Source organism: Pteropus medius, unplaced genomic scaffold (assembly GCF_902729225.1).
Source record: "Pteropus medius unplaced genomic scaffold, Ma_sr-lr_union100, whole genome shotgun sequence".
NCBI lineage: Eukaryota > Metazoa > Chordata > Mammalia > Chiroptera > Pteropodidae > Pteropus > Pteropus medius.
This window is the reverse complement of record NW_024346062.1, coordinates 8,496,949-8,524,015: the sequence shown is the minus strand read 5'-3', so window position 1 is coordinate 8,524,015 and position 27,067 is coordinate 8,496,949. Positions and strand designations below refer to the sequence as shown.

The window sequence follows — 27,067 nt, the reverse complement described above, 5'->3', positions numbered from 1 at the left end:
CAGGTAGAAGATTCCATGCTACCAGATCCGCTTCTTTTGAAAATGTCATCCAGGGTAGAAATTGATTTTCTGCCTCAAATGCAGCTGCTGCTCTGAGAAACATCCTATCCTATTAAAAGTGTCCCTGTTCCACCTAAATCTAGACATAGGCTACATGATGGAATTGACATATTTATAAGAATGCAAAATTCTCACTGACTCATTCATTCATTCAATAATTACATACAAATTACTGTTCTAGATGCTGAGGATATAGTAGCTAACAATAGAGTGAAGGTCTCCTGCTCTCTTGGAACTACTTTCTGTGATTTCAAATAGTGTATTATTATTTAAAAAATAATATGAAACAGGGTAATTTGCTAGAGAAAGATTATTTTGGATTAGACAGTCAAAGAAAACCTCTCCCGAGGTTGTCATATTTGAACAAATCATATATAATTACAAATATTAAATAATCTTGTAGAAAGAACACAGGATTTAGAGACAGAAGATTCTTGTTTCTAATTTCTTAAATGTCTTTAGGCAAGTCACTGAAAGACTCCTACCTTTTAGCATAGAATTGGTAGCTCACTGGGAATATTTCTCATTCTCCCTAAAAGGGTTGATGCTGGTTCAACTTGATGAGATTTACTATTATGGTATTTATATCATGACTAAAAACCACTACATCCACCTTTTTAAATATGAAGACTCTACGTCAGTGGTTCTCAGTCCTCAATGAACAATAACTTGGAATCCTAACTCTGCTGGAATTCCTTTAAGTGCTGAAATAAATTATGTGAGATGAACTAGTAGGAAGGACTTAGTGCAATCCGAAGGCAGCCAAGAGAAGGGGCTGAGGTGGGATCTTTCAGGATTGGTGAATCCATTGTCTCTGGATGCTTCACTGCCTTATAGAACACCACCTGATATAAGTGAAAATTTTAAAACAATTTACCATTTTCATAGCAGATTTATCTCAGCTGATTTAGCACAAGATATCGGTCTTGAGGTAGAAAGACAAATTGTAATAATATCATCAAGCAAGATTTGGATTGGAGGTGATGGATATATTTTTGGTGTTACCACATTTGGTACCACTTTTTTTTTTTAAGTTATGTGATAAGAGTCACTCTTTTGGGGTTAAGTACTGCCCTACTATCTTTAAAAGATTTTAAATTTCACATCTTGATTCACACATCAAATTAGTAGTCCAAACTACATGGAGGTTAGCATGTTAGGTTAGAATGTCTGACAAATATCTTTCCTTGCATTATCCGTAACTCTTTTTTATCTTTAGGTCTATTAGCACTTTGCTTGATTTTTGACATTAAAGGGCATTTAAACTGTTCTAAGTCTTACCCTGAGCTACACAATTTTCCATACTGCAGCCACATAGAGTGGCTCAAAAACAGTTTTTTATAGGTCATTAGGAAGAACTAAGAGTGAATTCAAAGATGAGTCAGAAGCATTTTAATAAACAAACCATTCACAAGCCAGCACCTTTTCTCATGGTGCTTTCTATCAGCCCCACCAAATGTTCAATTCTTCTTTCCTTTTACCCAAATTTTACCCAATTCTCAAGGCTCAACTCTACCTTCATCTTTTTCCCCCTCTATCAACAATCTAGGATACACACACACACACACACACACACACACACACACACACACATATGCACGTATATATCATTGACTTCTCTTCCCTTTATTTTTCTGTTTGATTTAACTGAAGTATAAGTCTTTAGAAGACAAAAAAAAAAAAACCATATCTTACATTGCTGTCTCCCAAAAATCCAACTGTAATTAGACTAGAATCAGGCAAACAATGGAGACTTGGACGATGGGCAATAAATTGAACTGCTTTTGGCGAAGTCTTCTTGCCTAGGGCTGCAGGATTAGAGTTTCACTTGAATCATGTATTCAGAAAGAAGCAGTAGAATAGACCCAGTAAGCATGTTCCTGGTTAGAAACCAGTAGTTCTGGAGACAAGAAGAAAGACCTCAGAATCTGAAAGCAGAGCTAGACATGAAAGTTAATTCAGTCACTGTCCTATAAAATGGGGTTGCAGAATTGCAGTAGGAATAGACGTAGTGTGTCCAAAGCAGCTATACAGTGACTAGCATCAGTAGGTACTTGGTAAAAATAGCTGTCGTTATGATGGCCCAATATTGTTTGAAAAAAAACTTTTTATTTATTTTTCTGGAAATCGAGGATATGATGAGATATAAAAATTATAAGCAAAATTAAAATATATGAGAAAGATTAACTAATTCTGAACACTGGGATCCAAGTGAACTTTCAATTTGTATAGGAAGAGGGCTTATCTTTGGCTTCTTTCTTCTTATCCTAGACATGCAACTTTTTTCCTTCCTTTTAGTTGTCTTATAAAGTGTTACAACTTTCATGTCCTAGAAACCATGACAATGTGGTACAAAAGAAGAAGCCCAGAATTCGAAATCACCATGCATGTGGTCTAGTCTCATTGGAAGACATTGAGCAAGTATATTAATCTCTGCATCTTATTTTGACCAGTTGCAAAGTGAGCATATTTACTCCACAATGCTCTTGAGAAAAGTAAGATGGTGTGTAAAACTTACTGATACCTTGGAATTTGATATCAGCCAAACAATTCAGCAATCAAGTAAAAAAAAAATATATATATCAATACTGAATCAGTATTTACTATTTACTATAAGCAAAGAACCATGAAAAATACAAAAGAAATCAGAACCAGAGAAACAACGTAGGAAAACAGTTTTCAATGGGATTGTAATTCTCTTAAGAAGGGCTCAAAACTAAATTAACATAGTGCCAACTGTGAGAACATGGAACATTCCATATTGCGTGATTATGCACAGAGCTTGTTCATTAACTTCTCAAGGATGTCACTCAAAGGCCACCTCGACAGAGCTCTAAACCATCTCTAGAAGTCACATTTTTCAGGTCTTGTTTGGAAATTGTTTCAGCCAAGTTGGAATACATGCTATCCCCAAACATGTGCTAAACTTTCCCTCTGTCTGTTTGCTCATGCTCCTTCTTTGCACATCTAACCACTGGGATACCAAGAATCTTTCTTCTTCTTAAAATCCCTTCCACTAATTATTACATATTATAAAAGTCACTTCTTCCATGAAGCTTTCCTAACTCTTCGCACTAACTGTTCATTTTCCACTTTTGGATTCCCATTTCATTTTATCAGTACCTCTCTGTGGCGGTTTGTACAGTCTACTAATACATTATCTTTTTCCTCTTAGATTTTAAGATAGAAAACTTAACTTCTTTAACCTTATATCACCCCCAACCACTTGTTCATAGTAAGTATTTACTAACTTTTTAAAAACTGAATTCATGAATAGAATCTGGTTGAGATGCTTATAAATCACGCAATCTTAGTCTTGATTTGGACAAAACAACTCTCTTGCTACCTCATTCATTTATTCCTTAAGTAGTTATCAGTGCCTATGTTGTACAAACCTATGGGATACATGCTGATGGCAAAAGCAAGTGATAGGGCTTTGATAAAAAAAAAAAAGTACAGGTACAGGATGGGGTAGGGCATAAATACTCATTCCTTAACACTCTTGCAAGTACTTTTAATGACTAAGAAAAGAATCTTCTCAGTAGGTGACCCATGAATCAGAAAATTGGCTTTGACATCAAACCTCCATCTCCAAAGAAGGCAGAAGCAGAATGATTTAAGTTCAGCCAGAGAAGAGATATGGAGAAAAGGTAGGGTAGGCACCCTCCCTTCTCTGCATATTGAACTTGGATTCCTCTATCACAGGAAAATATTGAGCAGATTGATTGATAAATAATTTCATCTCCCTAGTAAAATTTCACGTTATATACAAGCCATTATTATCGCAACTATATCTTTTTATTCTCACTTTTATTTTTCTGATTCGGAACAATTATTACACCTTAAAAATGGTAGTATTAAAATATGGCAAGCATCTTAGTTCCACTAGCAATAAAATTAAGGCTGGAACATAATGTTTTTGTGTGTGTATTCCTTCTCTATTACTTCTGTTGGATTATAGATTATGAAAGAGATTTTATGCAGCAGTTGGTGACAAAATATATTTCTTACTAATGTGTAATATTTGCTACATTATTAATTTTATGGCTTTAATTATTGATAAGAACTTAATTGTGCCCCATGTCCCTTTTTCTTGCAGCTCAATAAAAACTATATATTTCTTTAATTAGGCTTCATTTGAAGACTAGAAGACAATGCAGGAGTGGTTTCTTGCTAATTCACCTATCTACAGCCAGGAAAGAAATGGAATTAATGTCTTCAATGTGGTTTAGTGAGAATAAGTATCCAACTTCTGAAAATGTGACTTTTTTTTTTTTTTTGCACAATTAACCTCACCCAGAGGCCAGGGATATACAGCCAACTGAAACCAAACACTGCAATGAGGGATGGTTTTCTCCTCTTTCTGGCTCTGGAGAGAAATGTCATTGATTTTAGTAGAGATGAAAAGGAAAAATCGGGGTAACCTACATGGTTATCATACTGTCTTTCCTCTTTATATTCTGTTTTACTAGAAATGTAATCTTCGTCTTTCCTGCTTGATTTCAGCATTTTGTCGTGGTACTCCACTTACAGTCACTGGGAATGTTATAACCACTTTATTCTGTGTCCAAATGTTTCAAAACAACTACAAGAAAGGCTAGATGGAAGGAAGCGAACATTTGCTAAGCATCTGGTCCAGGTTATACTAGGTGTTTCCAATCAGTTATTTCTTTAATCTCTAGGGTGCACATTCACAAATGCCAACAAGATCAAAAATGAAGAAAGCATACTGGGCTTGAGAAACAAGGAGCCCTCTGAGTTCCATCTTTCATTTTCCACTTTTGATAGAGAATACAGAAAAATGTGTAAGGATAACATTTGTAACATTTTGTAAGAATAACAAAACAAATGCAATGATGAATTGCAATTGATGCTCGATTTCAGTGTCAGGGAGGCCACTGGGAATGATGGAACTGGGGCAAACGAGGAGGCACACATCTCATTGAAAATGAGATTCTCAACTCTGACCCAGTGTTGCCATGCTGATAGCTCTTCTAAATTTTTAAGTGAAGCGTAAAAGCTTTATTCTGATCTATAATCATTTTCTACTATTATATAAAAGATTTAGTAGCTTAAAAAAACTTAATAGCTTAAAACTATACACATTTATTATCTCAAAATTTTTTTGCTCAAGAGTTTGAACTCAAGTTAGCTGGGTCCTGTGCTCAGAGTGTTACCAAGCTAAAATCGAGGTGTTGGCAGGGGCAACAATCACATCTGAAATTGTAGGGTATTATTCCAGATTCACAGGTTGATGGTAGAATTTATTTCCTTGCAACTGTATGACCAATAACCTTGTTTTCTTAGTAGTTATTTGACAGAGACTATTCTCAATTTCTAGAGGCTGCCCTTGTGTCCTTGCCCTGAAGGCTTCTAAACTGACCCTCTCACCATGTAGACGCTTACTTCTTCAAGGTTAGCCAGGAGAATCTCTGACCTGTTTTAAGAGCTCACACAAGAGTAGATCAGGTTCACCCAGGATTATTTCCCTCTCAATTAAATCAAAATGAAATGATTAGGGGCCTTAATTACATTTGCAAAATCCCTTCTGCTTATAATGTAACATGTTCACCAGAGAGATATCTATCCCATCATATTCATAATTCTTGTTCCTGCTTAAAGGGAGGGGATTATATACTATCGGAAGGGTATCTTAGGGCCATCTTGGAATTCTATCCACCACAGTACCTTTTCTTAGGTTTCCCATAGAATGATAGCACCCTTAAAAATGAGCTTCTGAATAGCCATGAAAACTTTAACTTCTTTTCATTTTCTGTACTGTTTTGACCTCTTAGCACTATCTTATCACATTATCTGATTGGCTCAATGCCGTCTACATTCAGTGCCTATCACTATTTTTAAAACTTCGGTGTTGAAGACTTTTTCCTGCCATTTGATAAGTATAATAAACAGTTGTCACAAATGAAATTTGCACAAAAGCTGACTGTGATGTCAATAACAGGTATAGTTTTTATAACTGTAATGTAGTTTGATTCTTGAAATCCTAAATTTATCATTAGTACACTCTATTCAAAGGAACTTATTCTCTTGATACACAGAGAAAATTCAAACTTCAAAGCATTTTAGAAAATGACAGGCATCTGAAAGTCCCATTTTTATTCCAATGAAAATACCTTTTACTGAGAAGTTAAAATTTCCCACAAAATCTAAAGGGACTTAAAAAAAAAGAGTAATAAAAAGTGTTATTATTCATAGTAAGACAACTCATAACCATGTTGATTTAGGAAAATCTTTAAGCATTTACTCTGGCAATTGTTAAGGTAAATTCAGTTCTCACAATGAAAGGAAAATGCTTTGAGGAGTTTTCTAGGGTTTCTTTTTAGCTCGTTTGCTTCTTGCTTATAAAAACCTTTTATATCATTTCTAAGAGCAAACTATAAGAAATATTTATGTTTAAAGAGGAAATCCACCCATAGTAATTCAGGTTTAATTTTAAAAACAGGTAAACAATCCTATAAACAAAATCAATGATTTCTCCAGTTACTTTTTGAAAATAAATAAAAAATCAACTCTGGTTGTCTCATTTGTTTAAACCCTAAAAAGCAATGCGTTGGGATTTAAAAGAGCAGTTGTATTATTTTAGACTTTACAAATCATATACAATAATTCATGATTCAAAAAGAATATTGCACTTGCTAGCTATTCTCTTTTAAGAGTGGCAGTTGAAACAAACAATCAGCTCACTTTATGCATGAAAGAGAATTCTCCAAACTCTTATCCTTAAACAAATCTTCAATCAGATAAATGACAATCTTGTTTAAAAGAGAAGTATTTTGTACTTTGCCAATTCTTATTGATGAATCACTAAGTCTTAATTTTAAAATTTGTCGTGTCAACTAAATAACTATAAGTAGATTGACTTATACTTTTTATAGTACATAGATTAACTAGATCAATTCAACCAAATGTCAGTGTTTCACCTCATCTGATTTTCAACACAGTATGTTGGTAAACACTTATAGAAAATGCATATATGTGTGTGTGTGATATATATATATATATATATATATATATATATATATATATATATATATATATCATTTGCAGCTTGAGAAGACTGATAGAGTTACTTGCACAAATGTAATCTTCACTCGGAAGTTTAATGTGACAAGTAATCATTCCTAGGTACTATTTGATTGCGCCAAGGGTGATTTTTGAAAAACCTGGGATAGTTTATTGTGGTCATTTGATAAAAACAATAACTTCAAAAAACCAGAGAGTAGGTGAAATTAGTTATAGAAAAAAAAAGCTCATTTTAAGAGCACTTTCTTGTTTTGTTTTGCATTATATTTAAAAATAAAAGCAAAGCTAAATTTAGTTCCTGATTTACCTATTCAGTCCTGTTAAGTGAATAGAGAAATTTCTACATGGTATAATTTGAGAAACATTGAGTACCTTCAACTGGCATTGCCTTGATCCTGGTGACTAAGACTTCAACACTTTAGTTTAAAGGCATTGGCAACCACCATTTAAAGGCAGAAGTTATTTGGCAGGGGTAATGCATAAAGTCATTATCACGTTAGACTAGTTCTGAAAGATAAATTGTGGCCTTCTAATGAACTTCTAGAAGAAGAAGAGCCGCAGCATTTGACTTTTAGAGGGCAGAGAAAAGAAAAGTCATCTACTAAAACATCTCAGCCACAATAATCATCCAGTGACTATCTGTTAAGTCGAACGAACTTGAAGAGAGAGCAGCAGACTTTCCCTCTGGGACCCCATTGGAGAACAGTGCTTTGTAGCTGAATCTCAAGGGAAGGTATGAGGCCCGGGGGAAAGAAAATGAAGTTAATAGAAACTGCAACAAGGGGTAAGGAGAGTATCCACATCTATATCTGAATATTTAAAACAAAGTAGAGGCAATACTGTGTAACTACTACCCAAAAATATGCCTCTCTTCCCACAGTACAAAATTTAATCTCTTCCTATTTAGCTGCTAATTCATTGTAGAAACCCATAAAGGTTAAATTGATATCTGGAATTCAGGAAAAAAAATTACAGAAGTTTTTCATATATTTAGGTAGCATATAAGTGTAATTTTCATATCATTTAATTAAAACAATAACAAAATTTCCCCAGTTTGTATTTTGATTCCATAGAACAATTTAGCTGTGATAGAAAAATCGAGCTATTGGTTTGCAACTTGAATACTTGCCAACAAGTATAAAATTACACTAACTTCTCACTTTTCAGATTTACAATATTTACTTCCAAACTGGCCAGAGCTTGAATTCAAATCTGCAATAAGTTCAGTATCATGGAATGTACCTTTAGTTTTGCTATCTGGTAATTTTATCCAAGATAATGTAAATCCCAAAGTTTAATTTTCTACTTTAACCATTATTATTTAATTTTCCCCAACAATGTATCAATGTTTCTGCCAGTGTATTGGCAAAATTGTGACTTTTTCTTAATTTATGTTTTGCCGCTCGATAATTTTTCAACCCAGCTGTTTCTAAGAGCTCTGTTTTTACTTCTTGTGGGAGAGAAGAGACTTGTTTGCACAATGCAATGAGATCTAGGGATTTGTAACATGGGAACCTGAGCAATTGTTTCAATATTTCCACCAGAAGTTTTCAGGGAGTAGGATCATACAACTGTGTTTAATCAGGGGAACTTATCACAGAAGCTCAGAATATGAATGCCAAGACATTATTTATGATGCAGTGTTGCCTATTGGTATCAAGGTTATCCAGAGTTCAATGGGAAGACCCATTGAAAAAAGAGCTTTCCAGAAAAGTCAGGGACTTCAGGATAATATTTCAAATATGCCTACTCCCTACATGAGTGACTGATCATATTTCCTTGATTCAACATACCCATTTTTCACTATTATGGATTCCAAAATCTGGAAGAAACTTTTACTCAAGGTATACTTTTAATATGGTAATATTTCTTTTTTTCTTTTTTGCAACCTTATTGTTTTATCATTGGTGATTCTTAAATGTTAGTAGTTCTTTAGACAAGAAAATAATGTATCCCAACAAATAAATACAGGGCCAAACATAAAAAGAGCAAAATTTATCAGAGGACCAACATTTTCCCTGAGATTGTAAAACCTTAGCAAATGAGGAAAAAGAAAAGGAAAACTTCTGTGCCATGGTAGTGATTTTAACTATTAGACACTAGATCTATATTTAAAAGCTTGCGGAATGCTTCTCTAGACTAAACTTAGTATCATTGTGGGGGAGAATTTACTTGTTATTTATAAGAACTGTGTGTGCATGTGCGTGTGTGTGTGTGTCTGTGGTTTCCACATAATTCAAAGCATATTAAAGACCTTAAGCCCATATCTACAATATGACAATTATTTTTTCATGAAAGATAAATGATTACATGTGGTTAAGAGTGATGATAGCAAAATGATTTTTTTTTCATAGAAAAGTTGTAATTTGACCTGTTTTGACACATTAAGGAGGAACCTCCAACCTAAACCTTTTCTGTAACTCATGAGTCAATTAAATGATTCTAAGTGGAGCTGTAATAGAGCATTCTGGCAATAGAAGGAGACTCAAAGATTATCTAGAACATCTGGCTCATTTTGCAGACAAGATAATGAGGTCCGAAGAAGGGTCATTTGCTTTGACCAAGGTAGTCCTGTCAACTAGTGACAGAACCATGGGCAGAACCCAATACTTGTTTTCCAATTAAATTTTTTTTCAGTGGAGGAGAACAAAATACCTTTCTTCCTAAATATCATAGAAAACTATGCTTCTGGGCAGCTTTGCCAGAACCTGCAAATTGAGTCTAAGTCTCAGAAGAGTTTTGAGAAAGCAGAGCTCAGTTTTACCACAATATACCTACATTGTTCTTTGTACTCCTCTGGCTACTGTGTACAGATACAATGTATGGTTTTTGTATAAGAGCTGGAAATGCTTGTATCAAAACATAGCATATAGCATTTTAAGTAGTCATGGAAGTCTTCAATAAGTTAGAATCATATGTCATTTTAAGAACTGAAAGGGTCTTGTGCAATAAATTTCATTTCATTCTCTAACTTCATAGAGAAGGAAGATAATGTCTGGGAAGGCAAAATGGTCTATTGCTTGCTAGTCAGTGCAGAGTCAAGACTGGAACACAAATTTTTTAACTGTATGTCCACTACTTTTTCATAACACCACATAGCTTCATCATGATCTATGTCCAGGAAATGGAAAGATGCAAGGCGAAATAACCTAAGATAGCTTTCCTATGAAAGATTTTTCAAGCAACAGGGGGATATGGGTGGTACTAGTTCTTAAGCCTGGTTAATGTTCTATCTTGGCCCTTCTTGGGGGTCAATGTCCTCCTTCATGGGTTCTCTCTTTTTGCACTATCAAAATATGTTCTTAGGAGACGTTTCACAAGCTATCTTATTTATTCCATATAACCATTGGGTAGGCATTAGTATTAATATTGCCAATTATGAAAAAGATATGAAAGTGAAGGGTGCCTGAGGATTGAGTAACTTCTCCATGGCTATACAGTTTATAAGTGGAAAGCAAGGATTCAAGCTCAGAACTGTCAGGACTCGAGCACCTTTTTTTAAACATTGTTGTATCTAGAATACAGAATGTGTACAATAAATGCGAGCTGCATGAAAATAACTAAGAAAGGAAAAGGAATTGGAAGGAATGGAGGGAGGGTGGAAGAAGGAGGGGAACGAAGAATACTATTAAGACTAAGTTGTAATGAATAGCATTTGAACTTGTTATCTTTCCATTTGCATGTGAGCAGGAAAAAAAAACATTAAGCTGAAGAAATAAATTAGAATTTCAGGCATTTTCCAAGAAGGTGAGAAATTTGGCAGGAAGAAGATAAAAGTGCCCTAAAATTTCATGTTGGCCCTTTCAGAGCTTAGCAGTTACAAACTCGGGATAAAACAGTTCTATGATTATTTCAGAGAGGACTTTTCATGATGCAACAAAATTATCAAGCCCGTTTTTGCCCAGAGACCACAGGCAGAATGTCCCACACAGTCCAGAGCAGTTCCTTCCCTTGGTTTCTGAATGGTTCCCTCAAATGCCAGGGATGGATAATGAGAAAAGCTGGTTCAAAATGTACTGGTCTGTGGTTGCCCAGTGGAAACCAGGGAGGCAATCTAGAGTCAGAATGCAAGTTTTAGATAACTCATTGGCAATATCTTTGGGTAAGTTTCCTAGATTTAGCTAAGGCTTTTGAGGTTCTGAGAAGGATTTCCAGAGAGGGCTAGATACGGAGTCAAGCCCAAGTTCCCGCAGATTTAATCATGTTCATGGTTCTGGTCTGTATGGGGAGGTGGGGGTACAGGAAGGTTATTATGAGAATGCAGAAGCAAACAAGGAAGGGAAAAGGAGAAGGACTGGGACGTTCTTTTAAATCAACTCAAGTGAGTGATTCAAGGACCCCAAGATCTGAGTGCCCTTCAGATCTTTCCGATGTCATTTTTAAAATCTCCTTTTTGGATTACCAGTCGTCCATCATCTAGAAGTTTGAAGACTCAGGTTCTAGACTCAGCATAATTTAATTTGCTGATCAAGTGGTCTTAGACAAATCACTATTGTTGTAACTCAACTTCTCACTTAATACAAATGATACTTAATAGCTGTGTAACCCACCTTACTGGATGGATGTTAAGGGGGAAAAACCTTTTATGTTGTAAAATATTTTGTAGACCTGATTGTTACCATTGTTTCATTTATAATAGAAATGTTCCACTGTGTTATTTGGACTTGGATAGTTTTTTTCCTTTTCCCCTCTAAATTGTGATAGGTAGAGGCCACATCTTATAAGTGATAGGAATGGCTTATCACAATGATGACATATCCTAATGCTTAATTATGTTTAACATTAGTTGCAAAGATGATTGTTATAGAAATAGAATCATATGTTCTACCTACTTCAAGAAAATGCCACCAAACAAATAATAGAATGTATCTACACATGAACACCAAGGGTTTGAAACCTCAGAGTAGGACATAACACATTTTTTTAAAACAATATAATACATATCGTAAGAAATTTCTACCTTATAGCAACACAACATACAAGGTAGACCAAGGATTAAGGAAAACGAGACATCTAGATAACAAATAAATATGCTTCATTATATACATGTATACTTATACCACCATTATGCATACATGTTTAATTTAAAGGTAATAAATATTACATAAATTACAAAGTACAAGCAAGATGTTCATTTTTAATTGTTAATTATTGTCCAACTTTTTAGAAAATAGAATACAAAAGAAAGAGTCAAAATTCCTCTAATATTTTGGAAAGCATGCCATAGTTCTAACAGGTAGATGAAGAAGCAAATAGTTTTAAATTAGAGATCTCATTCTAAGTATTGTTCAAGTTTTTCTCTAAGAATCAATTATTGCATGCATGCTAGTGAAGTTTAAAAAGAGAGAGAAGTTTAAATGTTGGAAACATTTAACCAAATGTAATACCTGTATACAAATAACTTGTTATGTATGTATACATAATTTCTTTCTTATGTTTGTGTCTTTTCCATCTCGGCGCAATACTAAAATACTTTCTACAAAGAAACAAATGACACCACTTTATCACTAGAGCCTCTTCAGGGAATAAAAATAATGGACAAACTCTCTGGGGAACCATGGATGAAAAATTACGGCCAGTTGTCAGTAGCCTAGAATCTGATAGGATTCTAGTGAGGCCAGAGGAAAGGGAGAAGAAAAGTTGAGGCAAGAGGGATGGTTCCAACAGGCAGACAAATTGACAATGGAGTCCACAGGAGGAAGATAAAACAAAGGGTCAGAGGCTGGAAGGATGAAGACCAGAAGGCTTGGTGAAAGTGGGTTCAAGACCACACAACAGAGTCACATTGTGGAGTACCTAATGACTTAAAGAAACTAATAGTTACCTATGTTATGTTTCTCAACTGGTATATTATGAAATCTATGATGGCACTCTCTACGTGTAGCCAGTGAGACAACTTGTGGTGGCATGCCATCTCAGACACCTGTGGTCAACTTCAATTATTTTCTTGCTACTGCTAATTTGTACCAAAACTCAATTTTTAGAACATTCAGCAATGCATTTGTTGAGCAAACATTGTGATTTCTAGAATTCTAAAATCAGGATACATACTGTCCTCATTTTAATAAAAAAATATATTTCAAAGAAAATCTTCAAAGTATTATGTTTTCCTCTTAAAATCGCCAGTAACTAATTTTAACAATGACTTTCATATCTTTCTCAGTTGGGCATTTTGTTTAGCTCCAAAAAAGCAATAACTATAATATTTCTCTTCTAATAATGTCAGGAATTTTCTGCTATTGCCCAAAATAAAAATATTTCACTGTAGACTAATTTTCCTCTTCATTATACAGCATAAAGATCAAGAGCCATAAAAATTATTACTTTCCTGATGACTTCAATCTTCCTATTTCATAAAAAGGAAGTGAAGAATGAAACTATTGCTCAGCATTTCCAAACCAGTTTCCTTTTGAATTTTGCATATGCAGACAGCTAACTGTTGGCTGTTTTACTGGTTTGAATAACCCAACCAAGGTACAAAGAAATGTAACTTCTACATTAGAATCCACATCTGCTTATGCTAGAATGAAAACCCATCTGAGAATCAATGAAGCACATGGAGAGGGTCTAATTAAATCCCTATGCCATTTCCTTTAAAACTGTCAAATTCAAATTATAATCATGTATTCATTCACCCCCAGTAGTGTAGTGGTAATTTTAGAAGTGAGAATATTTAAGCAATAAGACCCAACAGGGTATGTTTTGCTAGGATATCAACAAGACTGGATAGTTCTTGGGTAAGCAGCCAACAGTCTGAAAACAAAACCTTACCTAAATAGTAGGTGAACCACAAGACCATTCTACAAGTGTACAAGTGGACTAATGACAAAGACTTAATTTCGTATTGGGAATGAGAACTTGTAATAGATGTATTTAATAAAGTATACCATCAAATCATACTAAAGTACTTAATGAAAATAATACAAAGCATGGGCACATTAAATCAAAGTGATAATATGTTCAATAAATAAAAATCAAACTTCCAAGATTTCTAGCTTTTGGTTTCATAAAATTCCAAACACTTGTTCTGTCTACAATACTCTTTCTTCGTCTGTCTAATTTTGCTATTGCCTTAATCAATTCCCTATAAAAATCTAGTTAAATAAGTATGAGAGAAATATATGCTCTGCAACTTGTTATTTGGGTACTTTTTTTACCTCATTTGAGAGGATAGCAATATTTTGAAGATGAGAACATGGATTAAATACACACACACACACACACACGCACACACACACATGCGCGCGCGCACACACACGCACACACAGAGCTAAGACCCAAAATTACCCAGAAAGCTTTTTGTATTATGTTTAAATAACAAATGGTAAAGGAAGGCACCTAATTATATAGCTAATTCGCCGGTTTCATGTGGTACAGCCTGAGTTAAGAGCCCATGAAGGTATCTTCAGACCTCACCAGAAGTATCTTTATGTTTTGGCTTCCAAGCTATAGCGTAGTTTACTCAATCTAGAGGCCATGTCAAAAAAGAAAAAAATAGTTCTGCAGATTCAATTGTTAAATTGCTATCCTTAAGATATTTGCTGACTGGAAAATTCAGTAAAGCCAAATAAAAAAGACTAGCATGGTAGCATTCTAACAATCTACATATAAAAATCCCTCCTTTCACTTAACTTCTCTCACTTTATATCCTCCCATCCTCCTCTACACCCAAGAGCAAAAATAAACACATCTGTAAGAGTTGGTGTCTGACTGCTCTGCAAATATAACCCAGGCAGGAAAGATCATCAAGGTGGAATAACAACAGAGAAAAATGAAAACACAGAGCTCTACCCACTCCTAATGCCAGCCCTCTATCTCCACAAAAGCCTCTTTAAAAGCTTTCCACAGTCAAGCTAGGCCACCCTCCAAGGTCACTGTGTACAAACACAGCAACCTCAAAGAAAATTAAAGGAGATTTCATTGTCCTGTGTGTCTAGAGTGTCCTTCAGGGAAAATTAAGATAAGCAATGTTGACAGTAAAAATAAATAAAATAACATAAATAAAATAAAATAAAACTGAATATCACTTCTGTATAATGAACTATGGAAAACTGAGTAGAACTAGAAGTCGCACAAAAGAGAACAACCTGGATAATGAGAGGGACACTCTTCTCACCTTCTTCTCTATTTTGCTAAAGTGCATTCATCCTCTGGTGTCTAGGATTAAGGGGTAGGGAGAATGGAAGTCTACTGTGCTTTGACCAATTCACTTTTTCTGATCCATCCCTCCTAGAATATGAAAACTACTCACACCATCAGTGTAGAGGATCACAATGCTAACTCATGCATTATTCTCTGTCCTACATCGGTAACATAACTGCACAGAACACAATTTACTAAGTTAAAGAAAGATGAGATCCATAAATGGTCAGTAAGAATTGAGAACCATCGGAATACCTGGAGAATCCATAAATGACATCTCTCCGCAGTAAGTCAGATCCCTAACATGAGTCAGTAGCAAGGAGAACATATGCAAGGTTATGACACAATTCCAACACTGAACCCTTGCAAAAAGAAGCATAAAATATGTACATCTTGGGACCATTCAAGCAATGGTCAACATTTGAATTCTAAGGGATTGCCCTTTGGACTCTTATTTTACTGAAGCCAATTTTGTTCAGAGCACATTGCTTTAAAAGAAGATATATCCCACTCTTCTTAGTGATGAATTTCCAAAAACCTCTGCAAGGAAAGTTAAATTACTTATTTTCATGCTCATTTAATAGCATATTGGTGGGATCAAGTTAATCGAGCATTATCTAATAGACTTCATCAGAAGAACAAAATACATAATCTTAAACTTAAAAAATTATTTTAAAGCTTTATGCTGACAAAAAAAGTGATCAGTTTCACTGAAATAAAAGTATTATCCCTCAAATTAGTATTTTCTGTGGTTTATTTTGTTTTGTTTTTTAGTAAAGCCATACGAATAGGTTTCTAAAAGTTATCTTTCACTTATAACATTGTAGGATATGCTTTTTCATTTTTAGTGGGTTTTCACTTTTACATATAAAATATCAATGTCTAGAGTGAAAGGGAAGTGTCTCCATTTAAATAAATCTGCTGATTACAAGCAACATATTAAAAGGAAATAATTTTATAGCATTCAGATGATTCATTCTTTCATATATACCCAAAACAAAAATAGACCATCAATAAGTACTAAGCATTATAAGCACCCTAAAATAAAGTGATTCTGTTATAATATAAGCAGGTTAATAATGAAAAATAATTATATATCTATCTGGTCTTTGGTCAGATGAGACATGTATAAAGACACATAGTTCCAGGAATTTTAAATTAGATAACACCTGACTTACCTTGAGTGAGAAGAATAACAAAAACTTGTTAAAGTCTTTGTTGTTTTAATTAGAGATGTGGTATTATGAAAAACTTACTATTTGCTTTTTTTTCTCCTACTGAAGACACTTACTTCATGCCCATTTTCTGATCTTGTCAGCGCCCAAATAATAGAGAGCAAACATTCAATATCAAATGGCTTCCAGAGTAGTATATCTCAATTAAACTGGTCTGATAGAGGAATAATGATCTAAATAACCCTGGTAATAATTTTACTTTTGAAGCAAAATATTTGTAAGTTTACTTATTTAATGAAAATTTTTTCATACCTATGTAGCCTGCCACAGGCATGCTGGGATTTAAACAGTGAGGTAACATGAAAATTGTAGTAAACTGGAATTGTGAGGAGACACACCCAAGAAAATTAATCTATCTTTAGAGCCAGCCCTCAAGGGACCAAAATGTTATGCCTATGAAAGTATCACAATCTCAGATGTAATCCTGATTGGTGGCCATACAGCTGGGAAACAATATCATAGCTTATGCTTAGCAGGAGGGACTAGTAGAATAGCAAGCGCTATCTGAGAAGTAAGTGTACAGTCACGTGGCCTAAGGTTTGTGACAGAACCTCTCCTCCAGCAAATAGATCTGGATGACACCTGGGAAAGCAAGCACAGTCTTAAGAAGGGCACAACCAGGTAAGGAGATATGGCTGCAGCATGATGAGCAGTGAATTGCTCAGGCCAGAGCCAGTCTAAGCCAGTTAATCAGTCCGACACTGACTCAGAACATAAGACTAGTGTCAAGTTCTCCCAGTGGCAGAGATGTAGCTCATATTTCTCTTTCAGTCTTAGTTCTCTCTGGCTCCAAACTGGAGATAAAGAAGCCTACAAATTAAAGGATTTTGATATCTCAACTTAAATGAAGCTAAAGAAGATACAAGTCTACCTTTATGTGGTCATTTATATTTTTTCTATCCAACAAATGCTAAATTCTACACATACACAGAAACACTGACTCGCACATATTCACACACACTAATACACTTTTGTTAATATAGTATGGATGATTTTCTTAAGTTTAGAGTTTTCAAAGGTCCAAATTAATTGCTGACTGCCAAATCTTAATTTATGATAACAACTAATAAATTAAGATTAGGAAAACCACATGAAGCTTATGATCTTTCACATTTGATCATATTGTTTAAAATATTTGTAAAATAATGGACTTTACTTATACATGTGTTTCCGGCTGGTACTTCATCACAGACTATGAAAATCAGTAGGAAAATGTAGAGTTGTGGAATAACCAATAGGAATACACACATTTCCAACTCTGGGTTTCCTAATTTTAAGCTCTTTATATCTTGATTTATCAAATGCAAACTTTGAACTTGTCCAGTTGAAACATTTCTTAAATTCTAACGTAGAAAGATTTATGTTTACTCCCCATTGTTTCATTTGCTTAGAAAACAGATTGAAAGAACAATAATGCTGGATTTCAGATGTCTGAAGGAAATATCGCATGCATGACATCTGTTTTCCCTGGGGATTTGACACACATTTGCTTTAATGTACTGGTGTGTTCTTCATTACCGTAGACGCTATATGCTAAAAACAAGAGTGTTTCAGTTTTCAAGGAAAAGAAAAAAAACATAAATCCCAAAGCCCGTCTCTCTGAAGAACAATAATTTAAAGGTTAAGCTTTCAAAAAAGAAAAAATGTAAATGATTATGTTTCTAAATGGCCTAACTTTTTAAAGATTATGTATAAGTCTTCCATAAGCTTTATGTACATGTAAGTCTTTCTTGTTATTGAAGAATTGTCCAGAGCCAGAACGAACATGACTTTGAAAATCAATAGCTAAAAGAAATAAGATCTGCATCTCTAAATAGTCCAAGTTAACAATTTAAGATATTTGAGGTATTAATTCTCTGGAAAATTATTTGGCTTCCAGAAGCAGTGAATTGTTGAACGTCTTTGGTGGGTATCCTGGAGTCTTGCCACAGACTGACACATGAAGTTCCATGCCAAACACAGTATGCCACTATTCCACACTACGCCATCTATATCTCTGTATAATTTCCCTTAATTAAAAACATATGACTATCCAAAACACTTCCATGATTCTCATTCAGTATCTATTCAACCAATTTGCAAATTAAGGAATAGGTCCCCCTTAGGTCACCTGAATTTAAAAGGTTTTGTGAGTTCTTTCACACTGAAGGAACACAATTCAGTATGATAGCATTAAGAATAAAATACATTGCAAGTTAAAGTTCATACATCACATGGGTCGATGAGATAAAATCTTTATTTTTCCACTTTATTTGTCCTTTGCCTGAGATGACCACATCAGACGATTAGATGTTTCTTTGCAGCATGAGAACTTGATGGAGCTCTGAAATTAAGTGTCTCAAATCATTTCCTGAGTCCAGACAATGATAATAAACATCTCTCGAATGGTCTAAGCCAGACCCATTAGTGAACATGAGCCACCGCACATCAGCTGAAAGGAAAACTATCTCCTGAAATTAAAGTGCAATTGATATCAACATTTGCTTCCTTCTGGCACCATCTTTAGAATCTTGAATTCAGACCTTTGACTCATGTATCCTGATGCACTTAAATAAAACTAAAAAGACTTTAAAATCCTCTACTCAATGAATTGAAGTAAATAGTGAATTGATTTAGTAAATTGCATCTTTACACTTAATTAAAGGCATTTCACAACTTAATTTGGAAAATTAGAGCTAATTTCACATTTATTACAATGGCTTTTCCTATTAAAAATGGAGACACCAATGGGGTCAGGGTGAGTTAGGGATAGAAATTAGAAGGTCCTACTGAAAAAGACTAATCAAAAGTGACTTAAACATCACCATCTCCCTGCCAGTGTGTAAGTGATATTTCAGTTTGACATGAGAACTCCATCCTTGTTTGCTGGTGTTGAATTCTGAACATAAATTCTACAGTTTTCGGGAAAAGATGATACGTGTATACTTAACAGCTGAAACACTGACAGGCTTGGAAACCAAAATCTTCTGTTTATTTGAAGGTTAAGTATAGTGCATTCAGCCACAACGTGAATATAGAGTACAGTACCTACACAGGCTTCCAACAACAATCTTTAGGATAGAACAGTAATGCAATAACAACCTCAGCTAAACAGGCAGCACAGATAGCGGACCAAGTCCAGCTGACCGAGGCAAGTTATTATTAGCAAATATCTCTGCCAAAGATGACATTTAGTAGTTTTTATGGTTTATATCTCTTTTAGTTTAAATTTTTCAAACCCTATGGATCTACAAAAACATTAAAATGAGAATTCTTTATTAATTGAATGAATAAAACAATAAATTAATTAATAGATTGGGGATGACTGAATGTATAGATGAATGGACAGACGAACTTTCAAAGACACTAATGTATAATATAATTTCATTTAAATAAAAAATCAAAGTGTTTTACTTTCTTCTTATGGTGTCTGGTTTGAAATTGTACCCAGTAGGTTGAAGACAGCTGAGGAAGAAACTGAAGAAATGTTTTCTTAAGAGACTGCAATGACACAACAATTCATTTTCTGTATATCATAGATATTATCATGGAAGATAAATTTAAATGATTCCCAAAAAGAAAAAACATGTCATGATTCTAGGTATTAAATCTTCAGTCAAGAAGTTTACCCTCACAAGACTCCATTTGTTCTTATTTTTTAGAAAACTATATTTCCAACGTTTTGGCTGGATATATGCACTACATCAGAACAAGTAACTAGTTCATAATAAGCTAGATTCTCCATACACTAGGATCATCTCCAGTTGTGAATTAAGTACCAGTGGAAGTCAAATCACCAGAGTATAATTTATTAAGTTACTGCTGTGTTAATGCAACTTCCAAAGGTAGCTCATTTACTAGCCAGGATTTGATTAGCCCCTAGAAGAACCTGATGCATTTTATTCAGATAAGCCTATTTTAAACCACCAGTTTCACAAACTGACCCTCAGAGAGAAAAAATACCTGCGAATTTAAGTATGTTGGAAATCTATAAAATTCTAACATATTCATTTGCCATCCATATTGACACCTTGTTAGTTATACAGGGAGTTATAAAATACATAATCCTATATATTTTTTATTATAAAATATATAATCGAAGGTAAGTAAGGCAATATCATGGGGAGGCATATTTTGCTCAGGGATCCTTACACCATTATGATACTACCCAATATGTTATGGCAATTGTAATACTTTGTAGACCAGTGGAAAATATATCTAAAAATAACTGTGCCATTTCTGAGCAAAAGCACAAGTAATTGATGTTTCCTAGAAAAATGATCCCACCTGGCTTTGTAGAAAAGCAGCATGAGCGTTTCAGTGACAGGTAGATCCAGAACAGAGCTTTGTCCTCAATATCATTCTGATTCTCTGAAACCCCAAAGCAGGGTTCATAGAGATTCTTTAGAATGCTCCACTTGAAAGCCAGATTGCACTATTTAAGTGGCCTATGCAGTTCTGTATTAAAGGCTCCCTGCTGCTCAGGCATTTTTTCCTATTATAATATATTGCTGTAGATTTAACACAGTAGATGTTCTATCGTTTAACTAATATGGCTCAAAAGGTTGTTACTGAGGACGCTTCTAAATTATATCACTGCTAATAAACTTTGCTATGGAAGGAACTGCTTATTTAGCAGACATTTTATGGCATATTTGCATAAAAATACTACTTCTGTCTTTCAAGTTTATCTGTAACATCGCTGCAGAGCAGAAGAGCATTAGATGTGTTACAAATACAAGTGACTTTGGCAGCAAGCTAATTTGTAAGTGCATATTTGCAAACTTTAAGTGCACTGATATGCCCTAACTTATACCCTGCATAACTCATAGATGTTTGTATAACAGGAAAAGAGAAAAAATACTTATTACTCAGCATTCCCATTTAGCTTACAGGAAATTGATTATCAACCACTGGATGTTAGTCCCCTGTTATATGTGGCCTGTGAAGCAGGTGAATGAAGCAATTCAAAGCAAGACAGTCCCAGAGGAGAATGAAATATTGGTTGCCTGGTGAAATTGTTTGAAGAGATTTTGTTTCACCCCTCTTCTGAAACCAACCAACAGTGAACACTGAAGCAGACATGAGAATGAAAGCTGTTTACCAAGCATTTTCATGTCCTCTTCATCTCAGTTGAGTATCTGTGCTTGCTGTATACTGTAGAACATGCGAATAGCTTAGATTTTAGAATCAGAGAAGGCTGAGTTCAACATTTGTCTTAATGTATGTGCTATGTGATCTTAGACAAGTTTTTTGACCTAAGATTCCTTTTTCTCATATATTTTCAAATGTGCATAATATACTGATCTTTGTAGTTAAAAGAAGTTAACAGCCTTTTGAGCTAGGCAAGGCAGGTAATTTACCTACATTCTGTAGATAGGAAAATTAAAGCTCAACGAATTTAAAAGATTTGTATCAAGCTACCTAAGAGATAACAGCAGAGTTAGGTACAAATTCGAAGATTTCTGGCTTCTTACTTAAAGATATCTTTTTTCCAATATACAGGATTCTCCATTTGCCTAGTTTTTGCTGGGTGTTCTGACTTTACTAATGTACACGTGAGTTATTTTCATTTTTAACCCAAACAAATCTTTATTTGATTCAGACGTATTAAAGAGTAAAAACAAAAATCAAACAGCTGGTCAGGTCAAATACTTTATATCTGCTATTTTGAAAATATGTATCCAGTTCTCCTAAACTGTTCCTACTTTATACAGATTCTTTATTTCACTTCTGAACTTGAAAAATATAAGGCTTCAGCTCCACTCTCAGACTCCACCAGTGTCCTGTGATACTAAGAAATATAAGATAAAGGAGGCTATTTTTTAAGTGTAAGAAACCCATGGATTGAATGTTGACTGGTTTCTGCCTTGGTTGCCTCATGCTTACTATAAGGTTTTTCTCTATTTAACTAACATTATCATCTCAAAAAAATTAGATTGCAATAATAGTCATAGCAAAATATATGCCTACAAATTAATTTATACACTCAACAAATGTAAATTAGAATTTATCCATGACATTTGTACAAGATACCATACTATATAATTTATGTATTTATTTCCTTAATTCTGTCCCCTCTCACTAGAAATAAAATGCAAGAATTTGTAACTATTATGGTCACTACTATATTCCCAATACCTAGAAAAACTCTCTAAGACATAGGCACCTAAAAATATTTGCACGATAGATAGATGGTAGATAGATAGATAATAAATAAATAAATAAATAAATAAATAAATAAATAAATAAAATGAATATATCTCTGACTTCCACCCATACCCTCGATAGGAGTATAAATTCCATCTAACACCAGCCCAACCATTTTGCATTGTGTCATGTTTTCCCATCTATTTAAGGTACGTTTCTCACCTGCATAAGATGTAATTTTCCCTTCTTTCTCTTGCATCAATATACACTACTAATCCCTTCTCATTCACATATAATTATGCATTAATATGTATCAATATGAAAAAAATACCTTGTTTGATCCCATTTGTCTGTTCCCTTAACATGAATCCTTTTGAAAAATTGTCTCCACTTCCTGAAACCACTTCTTCCCTTTCCATTATTTCTTGACGCACACCCCTTAAGGTATAATTGCTTTTGTTAATGTCATTGATGATCTCCATGTTGTCAAAGTCAATAGTCAATATGGTTTTGACACACTTTACTTGACTTTTGGAATGCCATTTACTATTCATTCTCCTCCTTCCCCACTGGTACTTACTCATCTTTCTAAACTTGAATCACTGGAATGTGGAATGCCTTAGAGCCGCCTTCAATACTCTTTGCTTCCATTCTCTACCACTATCTTGGTAATCTCATCCAATACCATGGTTTGAAATATAATCTATGTGCTAATAACTCAATTTTTAATCACTATCACTAATATTGTTCCTGAACTCCAGACTATATACCTAATGCCTACTTAACACATTCACTCAGATACTGAAAGACATCTCAAATATCACATGCCCAAACACAAACTCTTGATTCTTCTTCCACCCTCAATATACCTCAAAACCTACAACTTCCTCCAAACTTTTTCATTTTAATAAATGGCATCTTCATGATTTTAGTTGTTTGCGACACAAAATTTAGTGTCATAATAGGCTCCTCTATTTCTTTCATACTACACATTTAATCCATCAACAAATCTCATAAGCTCTACCTTCACATATATTCCTAACCGACTACTTCTTAATACTTCTAACATCCTAGTTGAAATCATTTTCTGTCACCTATACTACTGCAATGGGCTCCTAAATGAGTGTCCGTGTTTCTGTGTCACTCTTACAGTCTGTTCTCCATAAAAGATCCAATAACTTTTATAAAATATAAATTAAATCATGTAAAAACTTTGTTGGCAATGATCCATTAGCTTCCCATATCACTGAGAATGGAACCCAAAGTTTTACCACAACATATAAGAGCTAAATCATCTCCTCTGACCCACCCTGCAAATTCTCTGATTTCTTCCTCTATCATTCTTCTACTAATTCTGATCCAGTAATAATAGACTCCCAGATATGCCCTCAAATATTCAAACCACCTTCCTACCTCATTACAATTATATTTTCCTCTGCCTAAAAAGAGATTCCTAAAAAGAGATTCTCATTACAATTATATTTTCCTCTGCCTAAAAAGAGATTCCTTAAAAATGTCTACATGGCTAACTTCCTCAGGTTCAATGCCCAAATGGGACTCTAGCTGTGAAGTCTTCCTTGGCTATTCTATATAAAACATGTCCTACCCCATCACTCTATATCCTCTTATCCTTCCTTCATGGCATTCATCACTAATTAATGTAAATTATTTATTTATTTTCTCTTTTTCTACTTTAGAACATAAGCTCCAAGAAAGCAGAAATTATATATGTTGTGTGTATTGCTATATTCCAGTCTTGGGACAGTTTCTGGTACATGGTTGACACTAAGTAAATATCTATTGCATCAGTGGAATTATGAACTATTTGTGAAAATATAGGATAAGAAGAAACCACTGTCCCAGAAAGTTGTACTATGACCTTGATCTTACTTAATGAGTCTGCTTCTCACTGACATTCTTTGGCATTCGGAGCCCTAAGGAGAAGTTCAACCAGTGTGAAATCAGGAGACCAGGAGCTTTTGGTAGGAAAGGTACAAAGACTCTCACTATTCTCCAAGATTTAAGATTAGAGAAATTGTTAAAATAAACTTATCTGACCTTATACATGTTCTCCTGGTCCAAAAGAACACCAAGGCCCCAAGAGGAAACCTACCAAAAAAGCAAGAGGAATTTGAGCTAGAGACTCAGATGACATTAGAGCCTACGTGCTTAGGAAGCAAGGCTGACTCTGAAGCCAGACCCTCTGAACTGCGTTGTGCTTGGGAGATCAGTGACTAAGTAATGCCTATGAAACGGCAATCTAACGTTAAGTGTCCCAGTCTGAGGCACTAGAAATCAATGCCAAGAGTTAGCAAAGAGAGGCACGTGGACCAGCTTTTGTAGAACTATGCAAAACCAGTCATCAGCAGAAGAAAATCAGGCTTATGGTTTACTCTCTGCACTGCATTTAGAATCGGAAAAAACTTCTTTTGGACAGTAAATATCAGAGTTCTTAGACAACTCAAAAGAATGAGAATAGGGTAGAGAGTGATGAAGATGTTGGCTAAATACAAGAGAGTTCTTGCTAATAACGGCAAATCAAATCTTCAAAAAAAATTTTTATGAAAAAAAGTATGACTATATTTGTGTACAAAGATTGTGGAGCAAATCAGATCAATCACATGAATATGTCACAAAATGTATTCCATGGACTATAAATACAAGTTACCTAAAAGAAATTTTCCTAGTCAAATAAAATAGGAAAATACAGGCTTAAATAGATTTGAACAGCTTCCTTAACTGCAGGACTTCTCAAAGAGGAAATAGGATAGAATGCAACATTTCTCAAATGTATGGATTAGGCAAACCTTCTTTATATGGGAGAAATACTGCCAAGTTTTAACTGTATAAAATAAAATATATTTTGCAAGAAAGTTTTATTAACGACTTGATTAAATACTAGTGTTTTGGGCCAGTTAGATATGGAACCAGAATTCATACAAAATAATTTATTCTATGAAAATATATTTTATTTTAATTCTATAGGTATAAAAAAACAAATATGTTAAACTCCTAAAAATGGAAAATTTAGAAAGGAATGAGCCACTGTGTGTGGCAGGCATAAATTATTCAATTTATACAGTCCCTCAGTTCATTTTCATAGGAACTTTATGAGATATGTATTATTATCTCTACTTTTTATATGAAGGAAACAAAACTTGGGGTGGTTAAGTGACTCACTTAAAAAAATTAATGGTAGACAAGAGTTTGAACCCAGGTCATTCTAGGATCGATTCATTCATCTTTTCTTCCCTTCTTTCCTTCCTTCCTTTCTTTCTTATCCATGATGCTTCTCTAAAATTCAAAATCAATAAAAATCACCAGTCTCCTCACCAAGGTTAGGTTTCTGTTACAGGAGAAAGACTCTATTTTGGAAATCAGCAACTATTGTGAAAAATGGGTCCCATTTCCCAATTTGCCTTATAATGATCCATTATTTTATATGGACCACCCTGCACTTCCTATGTCCTCCCCAGGCTCTTTTTATTTCATGGGAGCAATTTTTTTTCTCTTAATACAAAAGCTTCATTTAAAAGAAAAGTTATTCTTTAAGGGGTAGTTTAAATGCCATTTCGAATCATACCCCATTTCGTTACATCCAAGGCATTCTACATAGAATGTAGACTATTTTTCAAATGGCCATTTTTTCCAGTCCATGTTTCAGTTACTTGTGTGGTAAATAGGAAAGCAAAGACTTCATGCAGATATGCTCAGTTACCACTTGAGACCAGTATTTTGCATTCTCATTTTAATTCTCCTTTATAACTACGCAAAGAGTTATTCAAATTTGGAAGGTATGGTTGATCAAGAACTTACAGAAATTTAAAAAAAAAAATAGCTCAAGAAAAGAAAATTAATCTCTTCTTATGCCATTACCTTCTCTCAATTGCTTTTAAAATTTATTATGATTTTGCCATTCCATAACCAAATAGTCCTCTGCCTTAAGTACAGGTCCTTTCCCCCAAGTTGAGCTGTAATATTACTGTTGTAATAAATCTTAACTAAGGTCTTGACTTAATAATACTTACTGTCTAACAAATTGAGAATCTTAAATAATATAAGTATAAATGGTGGTATACCAACTCTGTGGATTTATTCTCTAGTAAATTTCAATCTTATAGCATTTCAATCTTACATCAATTCAAATCAAAGTTTCTATTGGGATTTTAAATCCATACATGTAAACCCATAAATATAAATATATATATATATATTCAGTGATGATCAAGAAAATTCAAATTTAAACATAATTAGATATCATTTCTATGTGAGGAGATGGATGTGTTAACTAATGCCACCATGCTAATAATTTTGCAATATGTAAGTATACCAAATGAACATATTACACATCTTAAACTTACACAGTGCTATATGTCAATTATGTCTCAATAAAGCTGGGGGGAAAATGAGTTACTATGATTCAATTCTTGGTCAAGGCCCTGTTCTGGTTTACAGAC

The 27,067-nt window shown here is 34.3% G+C and overlaps 1 long non-coding RNA gene across 1 annotated transcript in view; it reads right to left on the bottom strand.

Annotated features, from left to right (window-relative positions):
* Positions 1 to 711: 711 nt before the first annotated feature.
* The window catches only part of LOC120612516 (uncharacterized), a 93,349-nt gene continuing 66,993 nt past the window's right edge, over positions 712 to 27,067 (bottom strand). The window contains exon 3 of the long non-coding RNA XR_005655464.1: positions 712 to 905. This is a non-coding gene — a long non-coding RNA (uncharacterized LOC120612516). The remainder of the gene's footprint in view (positions 906 to 27,067) is intronic.